The 9,680-nt window shown below is 39.0% G+C and overlaps 1 long non-coding RNA gene across 1 annotated transcript in view; it reads right to left on the bottom strand.

The window, feature by feature from the left end:
• Nucleotides 1-3,359, bottom strand: part of LOC145991438 (uncharacterized) — a 31,463-nt gene extending 28,104 nt beyond the window's left edge. Inside the window, exon 1 of the long non-coding RNA XR_014442059.1 lies at nt 3,267-3,359. This is a non-coding gene — a long non-coding RNA (uncharacterized LOC145991438). The remainder of the gene's footprint in view (nt 1-3,266) is intronic.
• Nucleotides 3,360-9,680: the final 6,321 nt, after the last annotated feature.

The raw sequence follows: 9,680 nt of genomic DNA on the forward strand, positions 1-9,680 counted from the left end.
TTACGGTGCTTGATAATTATGTAAATATACTTGCCTCAAATGTGACAGTGTCGCCTCTACATACATACATTCATACAATATAACTGCTTCATCATACCTATTTAAGTAGACTTTAAGACGTGAAACTTCCACTGTGCATACCTACACACAGAAAACTAAATTCATCATATGGATTGATGCACCAGAATGCATAGATTGATGCACTAAAGTGTGTTTTATGGCTTCTTTAAAGAATCAGATTCACATTTGATGCATTTTGGTGCATTGTTGTACGTCGTGAATGAAACACCAAAGTGCATCATTTGATTCAAGTGACGATTCCTTTCAGTCGAGATGCACTTCAATGCATCAATTGATGCGTTTTGATGCACCTTGATGCGTTTTAATGCACCAGAATGCATCTTTTTTGATGATGCATTTTTTCGTCTGAGCTTCAAAAATTCTGCAGGAAGGTGCATCAAGGAACATCAACTGATGCATTGAAGTGCATCTCGACTGAAAAAAAAATCTTCACTTGAATCAAATGATGCACTTTGGTGTTTCATTCACGACATACAACAATGCACACAAATGCATCAAATTTGAATCTGATTCCTTTGAAGAAGCCATAAAACACACTTTAGTGCATCAATCGATGCATTCTGAGTGTACAGTTTCGAATGCATGAAACAAGCCAGTTTAACGTGCATAGTTTGTACAAACCCTAGTGGTCGGGCATCTCATGGAAATCCTTCCTCGACCTCAGACAAAGTTAGTTTCAATTAACCTGTTCAGTTTTTGAACATCAATGATGATCATTACTGGCATGGGTAGATCTTCTTTAATATCGGAGAATGTAAACTGTGTCAAACTTTCATTCTCTCTACGGATCTAGAGTTACGTATTAAGGATATTCTTGTCTCTATGTGCTCTGTGGTAACTTCAATGAGAGTTTTTACCTTAGTTTGGCCCGGTTTACCCTTTGTTGTACAGAATCGGTGCCGTTCACCGCTGAGAAGCAGGTCTGAGGTATAGTAAATACAATTATAATTTTACTGAATGAATATGTGTATATTTTAGCAAATAGTACTATTCATTGATCGAATTAGGTTATTTTACGTCGCTTTTCTTCCACGTTTGGTTAATCCCGACGATGAGGATGAGGAATCATTCTATTTTCTACTGTTACATCAGGTCCAGTAAACAATTTGTATCTCAGTGACTTTGCTCCCATTCTTCCTTTGCTCAGCTTGAATGTTAGTGCAATGTTTTCTGCAATAAAATCATCGTTCATCCTTATCTTCGCAAATTAGCCAAAAGTGGCACATTCCCTTCTGGTTTTGTAAGTTTAATGTCAGTTGTATGTTCCTTTATTCTTTGTCATATGTTTTTGTTGCTAACGCCTTTGTATTATATTTTGCAGCTGCATCTCAATATGATTGCAAATGATAGATCTTCACCAAATGATGTTGCTGTCACAGATGTCCAGCGTGTGAAAGGTAAGTACCCTAAAAATGCCATTTTCAGTTGATTGCACTCTAGTGATTTTAAACGGGTTTTTTTCTGTCTGTTTCGTTGTCTCTCGTTCTTCTATATCAGAATGCAAAGACACGCTGTGACGTTACAAACACTCTGCACAACTTTATACAAGAACATTATCATATCTTTATCCCAAATGTTTGGCAGGCGACTTTCAACTGCATAATGAGGTGCCTTCTCCCCAACGTCACATGCCATTTGATGCTTAAAAGAGAATGCGAGAATTTCGTCTGTTTGAAACAGAAGTGATTTTAACTCGAAATCGACTAACAAAATGTCAATTTCCCTACGAAACAGGGTTGTAAATTAATTAATTAATTTGATTGCAGTTTACATAGACTATAAACAAATATAATCTACAAGTAGACGGTGAGTGCGAATAGCCTAAATGTTGATGTCCAAAGAATTTTAATTTTAATCAGCCAATCCACAGATTTCTATTCTACTATTTTTCGCTCTGTTAGAGCTTTCGTTGATTTATCAATTTTTTTGCGGACATGTTAGAAAGAAGGTCGGTTTTCACATGGACGATATTCCAATGAAACTGGTATTAAAGGATCCTAAGTAATCAATTACCATTATTGTTGATATACTATGAAAAATTGCTTTCCCAACCCAGCGTTGGCCGCACTCGGCTAGTCTGTGACGCCATTAATTCATGAAGGATGTAGGCGATATGATTGGCTCTTACAGGGGTGCGTCTGGTACACGTCATAGCGGATGGATGGGACAGCCAGTCAGAAGAGCGTATCCTCGAAGCGTGCTTTTATATTATCGAATCATGGAATAACACCAGTGATGCCAACCGTAGCGTAATAGAGCTAAACCTAGTATAATTTTAATCTCGTTGGCACATGGTACCTCGTGGTGGGCATAATGGTAGCATCATCTGCAAACGCGCGTCTATGGTAGTCAGATAAATTGAATTCAATGGAAGATATTTTGAGGAAATAATTAACAGAAATCACCAGATTTTATTTGTACTTCTCCAACGGATTTGTTTCAAACAAAAGGAGTTTTCCAAATCAGGATCAAGCTTTTTCAATCCCACCCCGTTCTGTCCTCTTCTTTTTATTATTTACTTTATCTTCCGCGAAAGAAGATGACAGGAAATCAGTAGAAATTTTGAAGTCACAAGTAAAATAAGCGGATTGCCGTTCCTGATCGTCGAATTTTCTCAAACTTTTTCAAGCACTATATTGAACTCATTTCATTGCTTGATTGATTGAAATTGAAACCGTGGATGCGACAGCACTTAGGCTCTTTGCACCCGTCACATTATACGGAGTCCAGTCCCTTATTGTAGCTAAAGTCAATATCTCTCTCTGAGGACTAAACTCTCCTTACCAGATTAAAAGTTGTGGCTGCAAAGGGACACTCAGCACACATATGGACAAGACATAGGACAAAACACAGTCATACAGATGGTTATACTGGTCGTAGATCCAGACGCCAGAGCTTCGTTAGCCTGCAACTTTGCAGTTATCGGGGTGTACTACGTGGCATTTGGGTACCTTTAATTTCATTGGTTGAACCATTGTAATTAATTTAATTTGGGAAATTCCATTGCATAACTATAATAAATAATCACGACTCCAAAAATAGATGCATAAATTGAATTTAAAACTACCAGCCATCTTCTAGCACAATTTATTCGCATTTAGCGTAATTGAAAAGTTTAAGCAGCGCTTTTTCTTATCGGGAGGTTAGCAACACTGAATATCACGGACACTTGTCAGGTGTCTTACCTGATCCGCTTTCTTGGGCGGGTCGTCCTTCTGCTGCGTGGAGGCATCCAGCGCCTGGAAGGGACGAGACTTAGGTGGGTCCCCCTGGCACTTGTCACCTTGGGTCGTCATAATGGACATCCACATCGAGTGGCCGCGGACCTTGGGCGGCGATTGAAGGGTGGAGGTTGCTCATTCCTGGGGGGAAAAGATAATGTTGTCAAACTCCTGCTTCACGTGCGTGAAGTGGTTTTTAAAATTTCGAAAACTAGATTTTTATGAGACGTTACACAACGTAAACGTTATGACTAAACTGTTTCTCTAAGTTATAAACATAAGTCCTTAAATTAAATGTGTGCAAAGGTTAATAACAGAATAAAGTAACCATGCATTTCACTACAGGGTGGCGCATAAGTCAGTTGACCCATCGAGCTAATGACGGAATGTGGAAATACGTGTAATGGTCGAAATAGTTCACATATAGTGATATTTCGTGATCACTGCTAGGTTGGGGTTGCCTTGCAATTTCGCTTTGTGAGGAATGGTTTAGGAGATGGTGTACAGCTGACAAACGTAGCGTGATTGTGACTGTTTTGGGAAACTGAATCTTGCACCACCTTGTATTAATTGTGTGGAATATAAGAATTCAAGAAAAACAATTGCTGTATTCGCGCGTCGCTTTTATGCCACCTTTGGCTAATCATGATGATTGATGATGAAGGCGCACTAACATGTTCAGGCCAGGATTCGAACCCGTTAACCTGGCCACCGATCCGGCTAAGGAAAGGAAAACAGTTGTTTTGGATAATTTCCCATCTGGTGAGTTGATTAATTTTCGCTCAAGTAATAATAACAACAACAAGAAGAACCAAGGGTGCCTGAAGAGGGTGTACGGAGGGGACACTTGCCCCCCCCCCCAGAGATATATTGAAAGGTAGCTTACAATTCGAATGGTGAAATTGTAGCGTGTAAACATGGACGAGGGGTGCCATGAAAGACAGCAGATTACGTGGTCTCTGATATATGATGCTTTATGAGAATTTCCTTAACTGAGGGGAAAGCATCACCCTATGTCTCCCACTATGAGCATTTCTGCCCACCCTGAGAAAATATCCTGCGGGCAGCCTTGATAATAATGATATGAAGGAAGATGCTGGGGTTTAGTGGATATCAAGTTTTACTGGCACGCGGGAGATCGGGTTGATTCCAGTTGTGGGTGATCTAAGGTCGCGTTTTTTGTGGCCTTGTCCCTGCATTCAGCGGCTCTGAGGTTCACCCAGCCTCAAATAAATAAGTACGTTGGGAATAAAGGCAGGCTCATCACGTCACCTCCAAAAAAGATCAAGATCGAGAATGTGTGGGCCCTACTTACATTATCAATATGCCAATAAAATATAACTCATTATTATTTGTTAGCATTAATTTATATTTCATTATTATAAATTGTGCGTCAATGGTCTGCCCCTACTCCTATAAAAATTTCTGGCGACGCCTATGGCTTTAGTAAAAGTGGCAGTCTATTTCCAATATGATGTTCTGGAATCCATGCTGGAAAAATATTTCCATGACTCGCATGTATGTTTAAAAGCTTAGGAAAAATGCACGCTATTTAGAATTTCAAGCATGCGGTACACATTCCATACTCGTTTTTTTGTTGTTTTTTTACATTATCGTTGCTCGCGAACCGCATCGTGTTACATGCGGATGGCCTGTTGGAACTATGATCCTTTTTGTCCTTGATGACGCAATACATTCAAAGAGCTGCCTGACAAGGCTGTCAGAGTGTTAAGCGAGGCCGTTTATGCGAAGAATTTTCATGTACGTATCTATCGACCCGCTCTCAACTTCCATTGCTTCACTGCTTTCTTTTTATAATCAGGAAGCGGAGTGGTAGTATCCTTTACACTCTTTTTTTGCTCTTCGACAAATAACATTGACTTTTAAATTTCAAAGAACCAAATTTAAATCAACAATAGTTGTAAGCTTCTAGAGAAATGTACAATAGTTGCTCGAATAAAAAGTAAAAATTTCGTAATTAGTGGTCCTCAATTGTTTAATTAAATGTAAACACAACGGCAAACAGATGAGATGAAATTGGACTGAGAAATACAAATGTTGATATTTTACAATGCTTAATGTTCTACCTTCAGTCAACAGTATGTGAGCGTTCTATTGCGTGTGTGTGTGTGTGTGCGTGTGTGTGTGTCATGGCCGTAGACTGATAAAACGTTCGAAGGGGGTTGCGGAATAATAAATTCTAAACGTAGTGATATTATATAATAGGTTAGATTCACCTAAAACTTACCCTGCATACCTGATATCAAGCCTCTCCATCATCAAAACTTTTATCATTACAAATCTCGTCCTGTCCCATTATGACGAGTCATACAGTTTGTTTAAGCAAGGAAAAACACGAAGACTCTTACGTGGGTAAAATTTGAGTACACCACAGAGTTGCGGTCCATTTAATTTGTTTACTGAATCACAGATGGTGCGAGTATACCGTGTAGCGTATGGTTAAAAAATTGTAGTAGTTTACAGAGTACCCGGGAGATGTCGTTAATTCATACAAGGATCAGATTTCCGCTAGCAGGGTAATTAGGGATACTAATGGAATTATAAATGTATTTGTGTAATAAATAGTTATATTTGCATGTACCATACGTTATTAAGCACAATTAACCGTACTATGTGCTAGTAAATTTGGTCCCCCCCCCCCCCCGCAGAGATGGGAGGAAAATTTCTGACCGGAATCGTTTTTGGGTGTGGACATTTTGTGCAAACACAAAAAGAGCGGGACGGGGTTGGAGGAAGGAAAATTGGACGCGTCATGTTGGATGATGTGTTGATCGGAATTTGGTTTGAATTCACAGGCAGTGGCTCAATAGTCCGACCTGTAAAAACCGGTTCATCTGTATTGATGGTAAATTAGGTAGTGAGTGACGGTATTTGTCATCAAGACGAGTGACGAAAACATACCTTCCGAAGGAAGCAACTTTGCCCCTTGCTGGGATATCACTGCAGGCATAGGCGCTGACTCCATGGGGCTTGGGGGGGGGGGGCTCGAGCCCCCCCAATGTTAACGATGTGAGGCAGAGCCCCCCAAGTAATTGTGCTTAAGAGGATCTAATGTATTATTTTGCTTATTTTGTAAAGTTTAATCTCAATTGTGCCACATGAACTTAACTTTAAATACACCTTAAGCATCACTTAGGTACTTCTTAATTCAAGCACTAGAGTGTTCTAGACCATCAACTTTGGGGAGCTGAGACCGCTAAACCATCAACTTTGGGGGGACTATGACCGGAGACAGCAAAACACATGACTTATTACTATATACTAAGTATATAAGTATTAACTATTATACATATATTAATCAGAGACATAATTAATTTAGCCAACGACTTGTTAAAGACTGTTTGGGAATCCCCTAAAAGAATGCAAATATTTAGGAATATTTTTGATGTGAATGAGAAGGCTGGCCATACTGGACTGCGACCACTTTGCCCTCGTCCGTGGACGTTGAGAGCCTCCAGTATACAACAGATCTTAAGGAACTATGAAAAACTTCTCAATTTTTTTGAGAATTTTTCTGAAGAAGATTCTACTGACGCAACATCAAAATGTGCTGGGTACCTGGAGACAATGCTTCATTTCAAGACATTTTTCTTTCTCTCCCTCTACTGCCATTAGATGGGTCCAATAGAAGAGGTAAACTGTAAGATTCAGTTTCCACGCATTGGTGCTACAGAAGAATCAAAACTAAAATACTTGACTGACATCTTTCAAGAAAAGCTAATGGGTTTTGAGCAGTTCTGGCAGAAATGCACAGAGGCCAAACCCATCCTCGTTGATGAGCCAGAATTGCCCCGGCAACGTCACGTCCCTAAGAGACTTGAAAATCCTGATGCTGCCAAAACTCACAAGTTCTACACTCCAAAATAGCATTATAAATCAATATATACTGACGTCTGTGACACAGCAAAATCATGTGTTAAACAAGGACATGAATCTACAGGACTTCAAAAAGTAACAGCCGTAGAGAAAGAATGCATCTCAGCTGTGAACAGTTGCACAACAAACTTTCAGCAAACGCGAGAATTCTTTCGCAAAGATTTGGATGCCGATAGGCTCTCCTTACACATCTCCATGCTTGGTGATATCGCCAAACAGAAGAAAGTGGTTCTAACTACCATGCGTGACATAAGGAAGTTTCTTTTGGAAGACAGTACCCTCCAGGAGCTTCTGCCTGAAGTTGCTAAATTCATGATGATCCTCCGCACTGTGCCAGTGACCACAGCCACAGCCGAAAGGTCATTCAGTGTTATTCGCCGACTAAAGACATATTTGAGATCTACAATGGGGCAGAAGAGACTAAGCAGCTTGGCGGTTGTCTACATACTTGTACATCAAACTGTGCTTGATAATTTGGACCTGAGACCTCTCGTTAATGAGTTCATAAAAAAATAACCCAGTGCGTAGAGCAACTTTTGCTTTATTTTTAAATCATGTTCATATGTTTTTGTTGTGTATGTCACTTTATATCTTAGTATACATGCTATATTTTTATTATTGCAAAATTAAATTTAAAAAGTAAAATATTGTAGCAAGAACAAAAAAGTAAAACTATTTTCCTGCGATTTGTGTTAGCATTTACGTATGTAAATAATGAAATAAAACTGTTAAATATTGTAAGTATTCGTTATTTTATGGTACGTCAACACTAAGGTTATTTTCAACCCGTCACATGTCTGTTGCGGACATCATTAAAACACACCCATGCCCTCGCCGGGACTCGAACCTGAGACCTCTGGATCAAAGCGAGTTGAGTCGACCACCCAACACGCTCGGCTACCGAGGCCGGCATAAAACTGTTAGGTTGGCCTCGTAATGTAAATACATACTTTTCAATAAAAATGTTAATTATCTAAAAAAACAAATGAGCAGACACAAAAGACATAAAAAGACTTTGAAACCTTTTCTAAACGTTTTTCATGTTACATTTCATTTGCATGAGGAATATAATAGCTGCTTAAAAACTCCTATACGAAGACATAATTTTTATTTTTAAAAAAGGGAGGGAGTAAGTCATTCATTCATTTATTTCAGTGATCAAAGCCCTCCCCCCCAATAATTTTGACAAGTCGGCGTCCCTGACTGCAGGCTACCATTTTCGTGAGTAAGAATGTTTGGTGCTCTCATCCGATCCAGTATACAGTGCCGTTCGACAGTGAACAAAGATATAGTTCGCACAGTGCTTAAATTCTGCGATTACATTACATGTCAGATATATCATGTTCTTAAAATACTCATTATCTTATCGGTGCACTTGCTCCTGGTGAATTGAGAGCATGAAAGGGACGCCATTTCGTGTTCGAAGCGGAACGCAGTAATTTGAACCAAGATGTTTTGTCATCGAAGTATATAAAACTGGTAGAAATCTATGAGTAACATGATCTATTAGTTATCGTTGTTCCAAAGTGCAGTAAGAATACTTTGAGTGAATGTAACGTTGCATGTATCTATCGCACTCATATGGTTTGTCGGTGGAACTGAACTGAGGTGACCTACATTGAGGATTGGATGCCATTTCACGTACAACACGAGACGCAGTTATGGTGCATAACATGTATTCGACATAAAGTTTTCAAATAGTGGAATACTCTGTCATATCTAGGGTAAATCAAAAGTGAAGTGAACTATTTTTGCTAGCCATGTTGTCTCTTGTAAGTTTCGGAAAGCAAGACGGATAGGTTTCAGGCACAACACATTTGATCTATGTTAACTCACGAATATTTTGTATAAAGAAACGCCACAGCTTTGCAGCATATGTATCAATAAACAATTGATTTGTTTCGGTGCTATTTCTGAAAGATAGGCGTTCATCTGTATGTTAAATCAAACTTGTGTTATGTAACCTCAATATAGTTCATACTAAAGTTGTGTCAAAACAGCCCATGGTGGGAGTACACTTCTAATTATGGTTGTACAGTGAGGTTTCAAAGTATTTTTCAGTAAACTACCAATAATGTGGAGATAGTTTGGCAGGAGATGAAATTGACATCATACTAATCTGTGTCAGGAACTGTGTAATTTCCGGCAGGTGGTATTTCATTAACGTAGAGTGTTGCAACAAGGGTTTATTTCTTATCAAGGTTTCCAGTGACTACAACAAATATAGATGGTGTAATGTACTTTTATTTGTCAAATAGTTGTCCATTTTAATTCATTTAGTATGTTCAAGGATTAGCAATAAATGCAAAAATTAAATAGTTGGTTGTACACTCTTGTCCATTAATTGCTGGTCACATTTTCCTGCCAAAATTATGTCCATAATGTGAGTTAGTGCATTAATATTCATATTTCTTTCCAGGAGGGGAACAGTGGGCTCATTGTGTGTGATACATGACACTCCGCATTAGCATGTCTGCAGCG

This window comes from Lepisma saccharinum, chromosome 8 (assembly GCF_977018435.1).
Source record: "Lepisma saccharinum chromosome 8, izLepSacc3.1, whole genome shotgun sequence".
In the NCBI taxonomy this organism is placed as follows: Eukaryota; Metazoa; Arthropoda; class Insecta; order Zygentoma; family Lepismatidae; genus Lepisma; species Lepisma saccharinum.